Raw genomic sequence first — 14,600 nt, forward strand, 5'->3', positions numbered from 1 at the left:
TGAGAACGATATATGACCCTGAGCTTGTCCTTTTGGAACTAATGAGATAGGTATGGGCTTCAGGACTTGGTGGTGTATTTGTTCATCTCATTGCTATCTGCTGATGACATTCTACACATTATTCAAAGCTGGTGTGATAAACACAAAGTAACATTCACTCTCCACAAATGTAAAAGGCCATTTTCAAAGCCCAGGTTACCATTTCGCCTTAACATTTAACATTTAGATCATCATAATATTGTGATCACCATTACTCAGAGGACATGACCCTCAACCTACACGATTCTGCTTTGGAAAGGTCATCAGTGCTGGGTCATGTTCCTAACATTTAGTTAATCAAAATTTGAAGTTCAAAGTCAGTTTATGTCACTATATACTATTTGTTCTCTTGTAGAACAAGAACTACAATAGAATCAACGAAGAACTGCACTCACACGACTGACAAACAAACAACGAGCAAAAGAAAACAAACAGTGCGAATACAAACAATCAGAAAAAAGCAAAGAGATCATAATCCTGTGATCGCCATTAACTTAAGGACAAAGAAGGGCAAAATCTTCAGCCTGCACTATAGTGATTTGGGAAGGTAAGACCCATGTTCATTATTGCTGGGTCAAGATCCTGGAGTCTGTTGGTGGCTAAGTGACCTTGTAGCAATTCAAGAATCTAGCTCTCTCCATCCTACAGCGAACTGAGAATCAGGCTCACAGACATTGTGCTTCAACGTCCCCTGTGAGCTCACCGAGATTCATAGACCCCAGTCCTTGGCATTGACCCCAGGAAGCTGCTAATCATTGAACACTAAGCCCCAAACTATGGACTCATTGATGACAAGACCCTAGGCCACAAACTCCGGACTCACCAATTAGTGAATCCAGGGAGGCCTTGGATCTCGTTCCTCCTGTCTACATGGAACTCTGACTCTGAAACCCACCATCAGTCCTCCAAAATAATTAAAAACAAAGCTAAAAAGTAACAGAATCTGAGCCACTACTCAACAGAATTCTCAGTTTGGTACTATCTTGGACAAATAACATATGGAATTGGTTTATTATTGGCACAAGTACTGAGGCACAGGAAAAGACCTGTCTTGCATACTGTTCATATAGATCAATACAGTGTATTGTGAGAGTACAAGGTAAAACAATAACAGAATGCAGAATAAAGTGCAACAGCTACAGAGAAAGTGCGACACAGGTGAACAATAAAGTGTAAGATCATTATGTGGTTGATTGTAAGGATGAGAATTGATCTGATTGTACGAGGGAACCATTCAATATTCTTACTGTCTATCAGTTGAATAGAAGTAGTCCTTCAGCTTGGCAGCACATGCTTTCTGGCTTTTGTCTTTTCAAGATGAATTGTTTGTCCATCTGTTGTGTGTAATTTTTCATTGATTATCAGAATCAGAATCAGGTTTAATATCACCAGCATGTGATGTGAGATTTGTTAACTTAGCAACAGCAGTTCAATGCAATACATAATCTAACAGAGAGAGAGAAAAAATAACAGAGAGAGAGAGAAGGGCGCTGAGTAGGCTACGGTCAATTATGGAAAACCCTGAACATCCTCTACATAGCACCATCCAGAGACAGAGAAGCAGTTTCAGCGACAGGTTACTATCGATGCAATGCTCCTCAGACAGGATGAAGAGGTCAATACTCCCCAATGCCATTAGGCTTTACAATTCTACTGCCAGGACTTAAGAACTTTTTAAAAGCTATTATTAATGCTTTTTGAGATAGTGATTTAGATGCATATCATATTTTTTACTGAGTTAAGTATTGTATGTAATTAGTTTTGCTACAACAAGTGTATGGGACATTGGAAAAAAAGTTGAATTTCCCCATGGGGATGAATAAAGTATCTATCTATCTATCTATCTATCTATCTATCTATCTAATAAATAAACAGGCAAATCAATTACAGTAAACGCATATTGAATAGATTTTTTAAAAAGAAATACTGTATATTAAAAGAAGTGAGTTAGTGTCCAAAGGTTCAATGTCCATTCAGGAATCGGATGGCAGAGGGGAAGAAGCTGTTCCTGAATCGCTGAGTGTGTGTCTTCAGGCTCCTGTACCTCCTCCCTGATGGCAGAGGGGAAGAAGCTGTTCCTGAATCGCTGAGTGTGTGCCTTCAGGCTTCTGTATCTCCTACCTGATGGTAACAGTGAGAAAAGGGCATGCCTTGGGTGCTGGAGGTCTTTAATAACGGACGCTGTCTTTCTGAGGCACCGCTCCCTAAAGATCTCCTGGGTACTTTGTAGGCTAGTACCCAAGATGGAGCTGGCTAGATTTACAACCTTCTGCAGCTTCTTTCAGTCCTGTGCAGTAGCCCCTCCATACCAGACAGTGATGCAGCCTGTCAGAATGCTCTCTATGGTATAACTATAGAAGTTTTTGAGTGTATTTGTTGACATGCCAAATCTCTTCAAACTCCTAATAAAGTATAGCTGCTGTCTTGCCTTCTTTATAACTACATCGATATGTTGGGACCAGGTTAGATCCTCAGAAATCTTGAAACCCAGTAACTTGAAACTGCTCACTCTCTCCACTTCTGATCCCTCTATGAGGATTGGTATGTGTTCCTTCGTCTTACCCTTCCTGAAGTCCACAATCAGCTCTTTTGTCTTACTGACGTTGAGTGCCAGGTTGTTGCTGTGGCACCATTCCACTAGTTGGCATATCTCACTCCTGTACACCCTCTCGTCACCACCTGAGATTCTACCAACAATGGTTGTATCATCAGCAGATTTATAGATGGTATTTGATCTATGTTTAGCCACACAGTTATGGGTATATAGAGAGAAGAGCAGTGGGCTAAGCACACACCCCTGAGGTGCACCAGTGTTTGTCAGTGAGGAGGAAATGTTATCACCAATCCGCACAGACTGTGTTCTTCTGGTTAGGAAATCAAGGATGCAATTGCAGAGGGAGGTACAGAGGCCCAGGTTCAGCAACTTCTCAATCAGGATTGTGAGAATGATGGTATCAGATGCTGAGCTATAGACAATGGACAGCATCCTGACGTAGGTGTTTGTGTTGTCCAAGTAGTCTAAACCTCTGTGGAGAGCCATTGAGATTGCATCTGCCATTAACATATTGTGTCAATAGGCAATTTGCAATGGGTCCAGGTCCTTGCTGGGGCAGGAGTTCAGTTTAGTCATGACCAACCTCTCAAAGCATTTCATCACTGTAGATGTTAGTGCTACTGGGCAACAGTCATTAAGGCAACTCACATTATTCTTCTTAGGCACTGGTATAATTGTTGCCTTTTTGAAGCAAGTGGGAACTTCTGCCCATAGTAGTGAGAGGTTGAAAATGTCCTTGAATACTGCTGCTAGTTGGTTGGCACAGGTTTTCAGAGCCTTACCAGATACTCCATCGGGACCTTCCACCTTGCGAGAGTTCAGTCTCTTTAAAGACAGCCTAACATTGGCCTCTGAGACAGAGATCACAGGGTCATCAGGTGCAGCAGGGATCTTCACAGCTGTGGTTGAGTTCTCCCTTTCAAAGTGGGCATAGAAGGCATTGAGTTCATCTGGTAGTGAAGCATTGCTGCCATTCATGCTATTGGGTTTGCTTCGTAGGAAGTAATGTCTTGCAAGCCCTGCCAGAGGTGCCATGCATCTGATGCCACCTCCAACCTCGTACGAAATTGTCTCTTCGCAATCTGAAATAGCCCTCTGCAAATCATACCTGGTTTTCTGGTACAGGCCTGGGTCACCAGACTTGAATGCCACAGATCTAGCCTTCAGCAGATGACATACCTCCTGGTTCATCCACGGATTTTGGTTTGGGAATGTACAGTAAGTCTTTGTGGGCACACACTCATCCACACAGGTTTTAATGAAGTCAGTAACAACTGCAGCATACTCATCCAGTTTCAAAGATGAATCCCTGGGTACAGTCCAGTCCACTGATTCAAAGTAGTGTTCTATGTGAGTTGCTCTGGATTTCCAGCATTTGCAGATCTCTTGTGTTTCTAGTCTATGTGATATGCAAGCCCTGGCAGTACAATATGGAGAGCAAACTGTTGCCCATGCAGCAGATTCCCTTCTCCAAGTGGCTGGTGAACCCAAAGGGATGGTCGAGACCGCTACAGATTGGTACCAGCAGTATCGCAGAAGTTGCCAGTCAGCATTGTACTCAATATCGCACTGCCTTGGCGACTCTAGAGCCAGGTTTTTCCTTGTGGTTTACACCTGAAGCCTTCTCCATGAGTAGGTATAGCAACAAGGTAGCCGAGGTTTCCTTTTCCCGGATAAGCTGCCAATCAACTCCATCTGCCTGAAGAGACTGGATTTAAGGCGTAGTAGCACGCGTACGCCCCATCTCCTGTCAGTAGAAACGGTTCCACTGAGCTTAGCAGCTAGGCCACATGTGAAGGCTTTTGGTAATTCAGTAATATTTGAATAATATTGTAAATATATTGTCTGATGAAGCATTTCTGTTTTGTTAAATAACTCCTTATAGTTTATATGTAAAAATACGGGAATGGCATACATCAACTTGAACATTAAAAGGCAAGCAGGAAGGAGCTTAAGAATGGAATTAGGAGAGTCAGAAGGGGCCATAAGAAGGCCTTGGCAAGCAGGATTAAGGGAAACCCCAAGACATTCTACAAATATGTGAAGAGCAACTGTGAGAGAATAGGACCAATCAAGTGTGACAGTAGAAAAGTGTGTATGGAACTGGAAGAAATAGCAGAGGTACTTAATGAGTACTTTGCTTCAGTATTCACTACGGAAAAGGGTCTTGGTGGTTGTAGGGATGACTTACAGTGGACTGAAAAGCTTGAACATGTAGATATTAAGGAAGAGGATATGCTGGAGCTTTTGGAAAGCATCAAGTTGGATAAGTCACCGGGACCGGACGAGATGTACCCCAGGCTACTGTGGGAGGCCAGGGAGGAGATTGCTGAGCCTCTGGTGATGATCTTCGCATCATCAATAGGGATGGGAGTGGTTTTGGAGGATTGGAGGGCTGCGGATGTTGTTCCCTTATTCAAGAAAGTGTGTAGAGATAGCCCAGGAAATTATAAAACATTGAGTCTCACTTCAGTGGTTGCTAAGTTGATGGAGAAGATCCTGAGAGGCAGGATTTATGAACATTTGGAGAGGCATAATATAATTAGGAATAGCTTGCATGGCTTTGTCAAAGGCAGGTCGTGTCTAATGAAGCTGATTGAATTTTCTGAGGAAGTGATTGAACACATTGATGAAGGTAGAGCAGTACATGTAGTGTATATGGATTTCAGCAAGGCATTTGACAAGGTACCCCATGCAAGGCTTATTGAGAAAGTAAGGAGGCATGGGATCCAAGGGGACATTGCTTTCTGGATCCAGAACTGGCTTGCCCACAGAAGGCAAAGAGTGGTTGTGGAGAGGTCATATTCCGCATGGAGACTGGTGACCAGTGGTGTGCCTCAGGGATCTGTTCTGGGACCCTCACTCTTCGTGAATTTTATAAATGACCTGGATGAGGAAGTGGAGGGATGGGTTAGTAAATTTGCCAATGATACAAAGGTTGGGGGTGGTGTGGATAGTGTGGAGTCCTGTCAGAGGTTACAGCAGGACATTGATAGGAAGCAAAACTGGGTTGAGAAGTGGCAGATAGAGTTCAACACAGATAAGTGTGAGGTGTTCATTTTGGTAGGTCAAATATGATGGCAGAATATAGTATTAATGGTAAGAATCTTGGCAGTGTGGAGGGTCAGAGGGATCTTGGGGTCCGAGTCCATAGGATATTCAAGACTGCTGCGCAGGTTGACTCTGTGGTTAAGAAGGCATACGGTGCATTGGCCTTCATCAATCGTGGGATTGAGTTTAGGAGCCAAGAGGTAATGCTGCAGCTATATAGGACCGTGGTCAGACCACAATTGGAGTTCTGTGCTCAGTTCTGGGCGCCTCACTACAGGAAGGATGTGGAAACCATGAAAAGTGTGCAGAGGAGATTTACAAGGATGTTGCCTGGATTGGGGAGCATGCCTTACGAGAATAGGTTGAGTGAACTTGGCCTTTTCTCCTTGGAGTGACAGAGGATGAGAGGTGACCTGATAGAGGTGTATAAGATGATGAGAGACATTAATCATGTGGATAATCAGAGGCTTTTTTCCAGGGCTGAAATGGCTAGCACGAGAGGGCACAGTTTTAAGGTGCTTGGAAGCTGGTACAGAGGAGGTGTCAGGTAAGTTTTTTTATGCAGAGAGTGGTGAGTGCGTGGAATGGGCTGCTGGCAATGGTGGTGGAGGCAGATATAGAAACATAGAAAACCTATAGCACAATACAGGCTCTTCGGCCCACAAAGTTCTGCCCAACATTCCCTACTTTAGAAATTACTAGGCTTACTCATAGCCCACTATTTTTCTAAGCTCCATGTACATATCCAAAAGTTTCTTAAAAGACCCTATCTTATCCATCTCTACCACCATTGCCGGCAGCCCATTCCACGCACTGACCACTCTCTGCGTAAAAAAACTTAAACCCTGACATCTGCTCTGTACCTACTCCCCAGCACCTTAAACCTGTGTCCTATTGTGGCAACCATTTCAGCCCTTGGAAAAAGCCTCTAACTATCCACATGATCAATGCCTCTCATCATCTTATACACCTCTATCAGGTCACCTCTCATCCTCCATTGCTCCAAGGAGAAAAGGCCGACTTTACTCAACCTATTCTCATAAGGCATGCTCCCCAATCCACACAATATCCTTGTAAATCTCCTCTGCACCCTTTCTATGGCTTCCACATCCTTCCTGTAGTGAGGTGACCAGAACTGAGCACAGTACTCCAAGTGGGGTCTGACCAGGGTCCTATTACCTCAACATTACCTCTCGGTTCCTAAGTTCAATTTCATGATTAATGAAGGCCAGTGCACCATATGCCTTCTTGACCACAGAGACAACTTGCGCAGCTGCTTTGAGTGTCCTATGGACTTGGACCCCAAGATCCCTCTGATCCTCCACACTGCCAAGAGTCTTACCATTAATACTATATTCTGCCATCATATCTGACCTACCAAAATGAACCACCTCACACTTATCTGGGTTGAACTCCATCTGCCACTTCTCAGCCCAGTTTTGCATCATATCAATGCCCCACTGTAAACTCTGACAGCCCTCCATACTGTCCACAACACCTCCAACCTTTGCGTCATCAGCAAACTTACTAACCCATCCCTCCACTTGCTCATCCAGGTCATTAATAAAAATCACGAAGAGTAAGGGTTCCAGAACAGATCCCTGAGGCACACCACTGGTCACCGACCTCCATGTAGAATATGACCCGTCTTCAACCACTCTTTGCCTTCTGTGGGCAAGCCTGTTCTGGATCCACAAAGCAATGTCCCCTTGGATCCCACGCCTCCTTACTTTCTCAGTAAGCCTTGCATGGGTACCTTGTCAAATACCTTGCTGAAATCCATATACACTACATCTACTGCTCTTCTTTCATCAATGTGTTTAGTCACATCCTCAAAAAATTGTGTGGATAGTCAGAGGCTTTTTCACAGAGCTGAAATGGCTAGCACGAGAGGGCACAGTTTTAATGTGCTTGGAATTATGTACTGAGGAGATGTCAGGGCTAAGGTTTTTAATCAGAGAGTGGTGAGTGTGTGGAATGGGCTGCCAGTGACAGTGGTTGAGGTGGATACAATAGGTCTTTTAAGAGACTCCTGGACAGGTACACGGAGTTCAGAAAAATAGAGGTCTACGGGTAAAGCCTAGGTAATTTCTAAGGTAAGGACATGTTCGGCACAGCTTTGTGGACCAAAGGGCCTGTTTTGTGCTGTAGGTTTTCTATGTTTTATGTTTCTGTATGCTGGTGATATTAAACGTGATTCTGATTTTAGTGACCAGGATTTAACTGTGAGGAGGCAGGAGATGTTCCTACCCTCTGTCACCTGTCAAATATTTTCACACCTCCTTAGAGTCTAATTCAGCTCTGAGGCAGAAACTGTCAGTGTTCGTCACTATGGCTGAAGTTGTAACCGAGAAAAATATCGCTGACCCCTGCATTGTTTAGTTTTGTCATCTGGCACTTCTGAAAAGCTTGCCTTTCACCGCAGTTTACCGAAGTCCCAGAAATGCACAGGCCTGGACTGAAGTTGTGAGCCCTACCTGGTCTTCAATGACCCGTGTGGGTGCTGCCACGCTCCACTTCAAGAAACCTATCGTGGCTCACTGCGTAACAGAAGCTTCAGTCATGCTGACGTGGTTGACTGATTTCTCATACTCTGAATCTGTCAAAGAACTATGTAGAAAATAATGAGATAGATGCAAGTATCTATCATTGCACAAGCCTTATGCCACCTTTGAGCTATTTAACAGATGATCAAGATGACAAACCAGCTGATTGCAGACAGCCAGTCATGGAGAAAATGACCTAAGCTTGACACTTGATCTGAATGGAAAAGTAATTGGCAATCTTTGTAAATAATATTTTTTCTAGTTTCAATTGACATCTTCCATTCTGTTTTGAATACTTTCTTCCTCACTTACGGTGTGATATTTTCACTGAAATGTCACTGAAACCAAAGAGAAAATGATATTTGTTAGGTTTTTTTGCTGCTCTAACGGATCTTAAACAACACACAAAAAAGTCTCAAGACAAAATCTAAGATCTAAAAGTAGCATTATTAGTCACATGAAATGTGTTGTTTCTATCAAATCAATTCAGCGTAATTGTGCTGGGGGTATCCTGCACATTTTGCCACACTTCCAACGCAACTTAGCAGGCCCACAACTCACTAGCCCAAACCGGATGATTTTGGGATGTGGGAGGAAACCGGAGCACCCAGAGGAAAGGCAAGGCAAGATAAGTTTATTGTCATTATACATGTATCTAGAAATTAGACGTTTCCCCGAACCAGGGTATAAAGCCCAGTAGTGCACATAACAGACATAACACAAGACAAGTTATGAAGGTAAGGATAAAATCTACAGGTGAATCACACATAAATAACAAAATGAAGTGCATTAATATTAAATATTGTAAGGAATGGAACAGATTAACCAGTGACACTTGAATGCGGCCAGGATTTCAGAATCCTAATGCCATGGAGGAAGAAGCTGTTTCTCATCCTGACTGTTCTTGTTTTTATGCATCACAGCCTCTTGCCTGATGGTAGAAAGTCAAAGCTATGCAGTCACAGGGAGAACGAACAAACTACAGTGGTGGGAATCAAGCCAGGATATTACAGCTGGCACGTTGAAAAGTGTTGCACCAATTGCTACACTACCTTGATACCTTAAGGCAGACTATTCAAGACTATTCAATGCTTCCTGACATAAAGATGCCCTTATACCTCTTGGCACTGCCATTACAACTCTAAGTTCTTTGCTAAGACTGAAATGTGTTGACATCCACCATCCCTCTCTAGACAGTTTGCTTGATGGTAACAATTCCACTGTGAGGGTATGAAAGCCTTCACTGTCTCCATCAGAATAGTCCAGGGGTCCTCTGCTGTCTGATCCCAGTGTGATTTTGTGTGAAAGGCTTAATGTATGAGGCCCTGTATTTGCTGGAGCTTAAAAGAATGAGGGGAGGGGGGAATCTCATTAAAACCTATCAAATGTTGAAAGATAGAGAGGATGTTTCCTATCGTGAGGGAGTCTAGGACCAGAGGGCACAGCCTCTGAGGGACATCGATTTAGAACAGCAATGAGGAGGGATTTCTTTAGCCAGGCGGTGGTGAATCTGTGAAATTCATCGCCACAGACAGCTGTGGAGGCCAGGCCATTGGGTAAGCTTAAAGTGGAGGTTGATGGATTCTTGACTAGTAAAGGCATCAAAGGTTATGGGGAGAAGGCAGGAGATTGGGACTGAGAGGGATAATGGATAATGGTGGAGCAGGCTCAATGGGCCAAAAGGCATAATTCTGCTTCCATGTCGTATAGTCTTATCTGATTAACTGTACTGGCTACTGTCAATTGTAACAGAGAATTCTCCTGTTAGTTTATCTGCAAATACACTTTTAAATATTTATCTAATTTGCATATGACCCCGACTACATTAAGATATGGCTGCTATTTATAATTGTGCTCTCTGATGTACTTGTCCCAAGCAGCAGTTTATTGATATTTTCCTGAGTAACACTGTTCACTGCGTGGCTTCATCATGAATTAGTATTTTGCTGTGTATTATAACCCTAAATTCAGTAAGCCACATACAGCTCAATGCTGGAATTCTTGCTTCTCAGTCACAAGCACTGTCTGTTCTCTCAGGTAGAAAGGAAAGAAAGATTTATCTATTTACCTATCTATTGATTGATTGATAGAGATACAGCATGAAATAGACCCATTTTGGCCCTTCAAGCCACTCCACCCAGCAATCCCCTGATTTAATCCTAGCCCAATCACAGGACAATTTACAATAACCAACAAACTGGTATGTCTTTGGACTGTGGGAGGAAACCAGAGCATCTGGAGGAAACCTATGTGATCACAGAGAGTGCATAGAAACTCCTTAAAGGCAGTGGCGGGAATTGAACCTGCATTGCGTGTATTATAACGCGTTGTGCTAACCACCAAGCTACCGTGCCAAAATTCCTTCCATGATTTGAAAAGACTCTGAAAGAGCTCAGAGTTTGACAGACAGACAGACAGTCAGACAGACATACTTTATTGATCCCAAGGGAAATTGGGTTTCGTTACAACGGCACCAACCAAGAATAGTGAAGAAATATAGCAATATAAAACCATAAACAATTAAATAATAAGTTAATCATTCCAAGTGGAAATAAGTCCAGGACCAGCCTATTGGCACAGGGTGTCTGACACTCTGAAGGAGGAGTTTGATGGCCACAGGTAGGAATGACTTCCTATAACGCTCAGTGTTACATCTCGGTGAAATGAGTCTCTGGCTGAATGTACTATAGCCGCAGGGGATTGTTCCCTATACTTCTCACTAATTATCCGGCCATTAATTTAGGAGCTTGTTGCATTAAATTAACTGTCCATTGTCTCCATTACAGTAATAATCACAAAGCAATAAAATTATTCAGTGGTACCTTCAGCATCTGTGATTCCAGTGAAACATCTCCGATTTTTAGTCCTTCCACATTTGCTTTGACATCCTTTTCTATTATTCTTGCATTAACATAATTATCTACATCATTTTGAATAAAGTGAATGCAATTTGCAGTTTACTTAAATCTTAACACAAACATTTAACAATTATAACAAATAACTACAAAAAAATATGAACATGAGGAAATCTGCGGATTCTGGAAATCCAGATTAACGCACACACAATATGGTGGAGGAAATCAGCAGATCAGGCAGCATCTATGGAAATGAACATACAGTCCACGTTTTGGTCTGAGACCTTTCTTTTGGCCTGTAAAGAAAGGGGGAAGATGGCAGAACAAGAAGGTGGGGAGAGGGGAAGGTGGATCGCTAGAAGATGATAGGTGACACCAAGTGAATGGGAAAGGTTAAGGGCTGGCGAGGAAGGAATCTGATAGGTGAGGCAAGTGGACCATAGTAGAAAGGGAAGAAGAAGGAGATCCAGTGGGAAGTGTTAGGCAGGCAAGAAGAGGTGAGAAGCCAGAATGGAGAATAGAAGAAAAGAGAAGGGCGAGGGATTTTTTTTACCAGAAGGAGAAATCAATATTCATGCCATCAAGTTGGAGGTTACCCAGACAGAATATAAGGTGTTGCTCTTCCACCCTGAGGTTGGCTTCATCTTGGCAAGAGAGGAGGCCACAGACTGACATGCCATAACTGGAGTGGGAATGGGAATTAAAGTATTTGACCATTAGGAACTTAGTGGATGGTGCAGAGGTGCTTGATGAAGTGGTCCTCCAATTTATGACAGATCTCACCAATATATTTGGCAGAGTATTGAAAGGCATGAACTCAATGGCTAGAGTATCGGTTTAGATAACCAATGAAGGGGCTTCACCCAAAAAGTCGAATCATTATTTTTTTCCATAAATGTTACTGGACCTGCTGAGTTCCTCCAGCATTTTGTGTTTGTTACTCTGGATTTCCAGCATCTGCAGAATCTCTTGTGCTTCTGTTTTTGTTACTCTTTAGCCTCCTTGATCACCTTGATTTTTTGAAATCCAAGTCCTAAAGCAAGCTTCTCCCAAGTCTTTTTCATTTTTCAGACTTTGCTAGAAATCCATCCACCACTTTTATCCTTTAAGCAAGTATCACAGAATCTTTTTTAATCACAGATGAACTCTTCCTGCTCTAAATAATCTAAGATATTTTTTCTTATCATGGATGAGCTCTTCCTGCTCTGAATAATCCAAGAGTTGTTTTTTTTTATTATGGATAAACTCTGTGGATGAGTTCTACCTGCTCCATCAACATACACAAAATGCTGGTGGAACACAGCAGGCCAGGCAGCATTTATAGGGAGCAGCGCTGTCGATGTTTCAGGCCGAGACCCTTCATCAGGACTAACTGAAAGGAAAGATAGTAAGAGATTTGAAAGTAGGAGGGGGAGGGGAAAATGCGAAATGATAGGAGAAGACCGGAGGGGGTGGGGTGAAGCTGAGAGCCAGACAGGTGATTGGCAAAAGGGATACAGAGCTAGAGAAAGGAAAGGATCATGGGATGGGAGGCCTATGGAGAAAGAAAGGGGGAGGGGAGCACCAGTAGGAGATGGAGAACAGGCAGAGTGATGGGCAGAGAGAGAAAAAAAACTAAATATATCAGGGATGGAGTAAAAAAGGGAGGGGCATTAACAGAAGTTAGAGAAGTCAATGTTCATGCCATCAGGTTGGAGGCTACCCAACCGGTATATAAGGTGTTGTTCTTCCAACCTGAGTGTGGCTTCATCTTGACAGTAGAGGAGGCCACGGATAGACATATCAGAATGGGAATGGGACGTGGAATTAAAATGTGTGGCCACTGGGAGATCCTGCTTTCTCTGGCGGACAGAGCATAGGTGTTCAGCGAAATGGTCTCCCAGTCTGCGTCGAGTCTCACCAATATATAAAAGGCCACACCGGGAGCACCGGACGCAGTATACCACACCAGCCGACTCAGAAGTGAAGTGTCGCCTCACCTGGAAGGACTATCTGGGGCCCTGAATGGTGGTGAGGGAGGAAGTGTAAGGGCAAGTTGGGGCCCTGAATGGTGGTGAGGGAGGAAGTGTAAGGGCAAGTTGGGGCCCTGAATGGTGGTGAGGGAGGAAGTGTAAGGGCAAGTTGGGGCCCTGAATGGTGGTGAGGGAGGAAGTGTAAGGGCAAGTTGGGGCCCTGAATGGTGGTGAGGGAGGAAGTGTAAGGGCAGGTGTAGCACTGCCCACCACAGACTCGTAGACCATTCTCAGCATCGTCCGGCAGATGTTAAAGATGTTAAACTGATTGCCAGGTAATCACAGTCATGATCTGTGTTCTCTTTAAACTTTATGTTTGGGTCTTTGGTTGCTTGTTTACCCTAGCGCATATATGTCAAACTCAAGGCCCGCGGGCCAAATCCGGCCCGCGGTGGAATTATCTTTGGCCCGCGAGATAATATCTAACTACTATTAAAGCTGGCCCCAGTAATCGAAGCGCCTATGGCGTATGATATGGCTAATGCTGAGTTTATTCAGGTACAGGTTTTCAGGGTTTTTAGTGTTTATTCGGCAGTCTTCTTCATAAGAAACGGAATTTGTAAAGTGAAACACTTTGTAGTTATAGCAGAGACTGAGACACATGAGAGCAGGCTAAAAAAACGGAGGCAACGAAAGCTGCGTTCGCACGCGTCCGACTGATCCGGCCCGCATGAAGCTGCATTTTGCTCAATCCGGCCCGTGACCTAAAATGAGTTTGACACCCCTGCCCTAGCGTGTGTCTTCATCTTGTTTCAAACTCTGGTTTCTGTCCCATAGTTTGCAGTCCAGATTCCAGCACTGTGTCCATTTCTAATGTTTATGTGAATTTTACATCTTCCTCACCGGCTGTTTGTGGTTTCCATCAGATTCACTGACCAAACATTTTTCAGGTTTTTGAGAATCAGCATCTTTCCATCTGGTGTCGCCTCTGTCATTGCTGGCCACATCTTACCTATTATCAAAGATCACATCTGTCCGAACTCTCTGTCTCATCGACAAGGGTGACACGGGGTGTAGTGCTTCACAATGCTAACAATCAATGATCAGGGTTCAATTTCCACCGATTGAGATTGCATGTTCCCCCGTGACTATATGAGTTTCCTCTGGGTGCTCCAGATCCCTCCCACATTCCAACAACATACATATTAAGGTTAGTAAATTGGGTGCATGCTATGTTGGCACCGGAAGCATGGCAACACTTGCCGGATGCTCCCAGCACATCCTCAAACTGTGTTGGTTATTGACGCGAAATTACATATTTCATTCTATTTTTCGATGTTTCAATGTACATGTAACATATAAAACTAATTGAGTCTAATCTAATCTAATAATTCAGAATTCTGATATAGTTGCTGGGTGAGCAAAGTTCCACCCAGAGGGTGCAGCTGGATGTAGGCAATATGCTAACTTTAGAACAATTATTTCATAAGACCATAAGACATAGGAGCAGAATTAGGCCATTCGGCCTATCGAGTCTGCTCTGTCATTCCACCATGGCTCATATATTATCCTTTTCAACCCCATTCTTCTGATTTCTCTCTGT

This window comes from Hemitrygon akajei, chromosome 9, assembly GCF_048418815.1.
Source record: "Hemitrygon akajei chromosome 9, sHemAka1.3, whole genome shotgun sequence".
Taxonomy (NCBI): Eukaryota; Metazoa; Chordata; class Chondrichthyes; order Myliobatiformes; family Dasyatidae; genus Hemitrygon; species Hemitrygon akajei.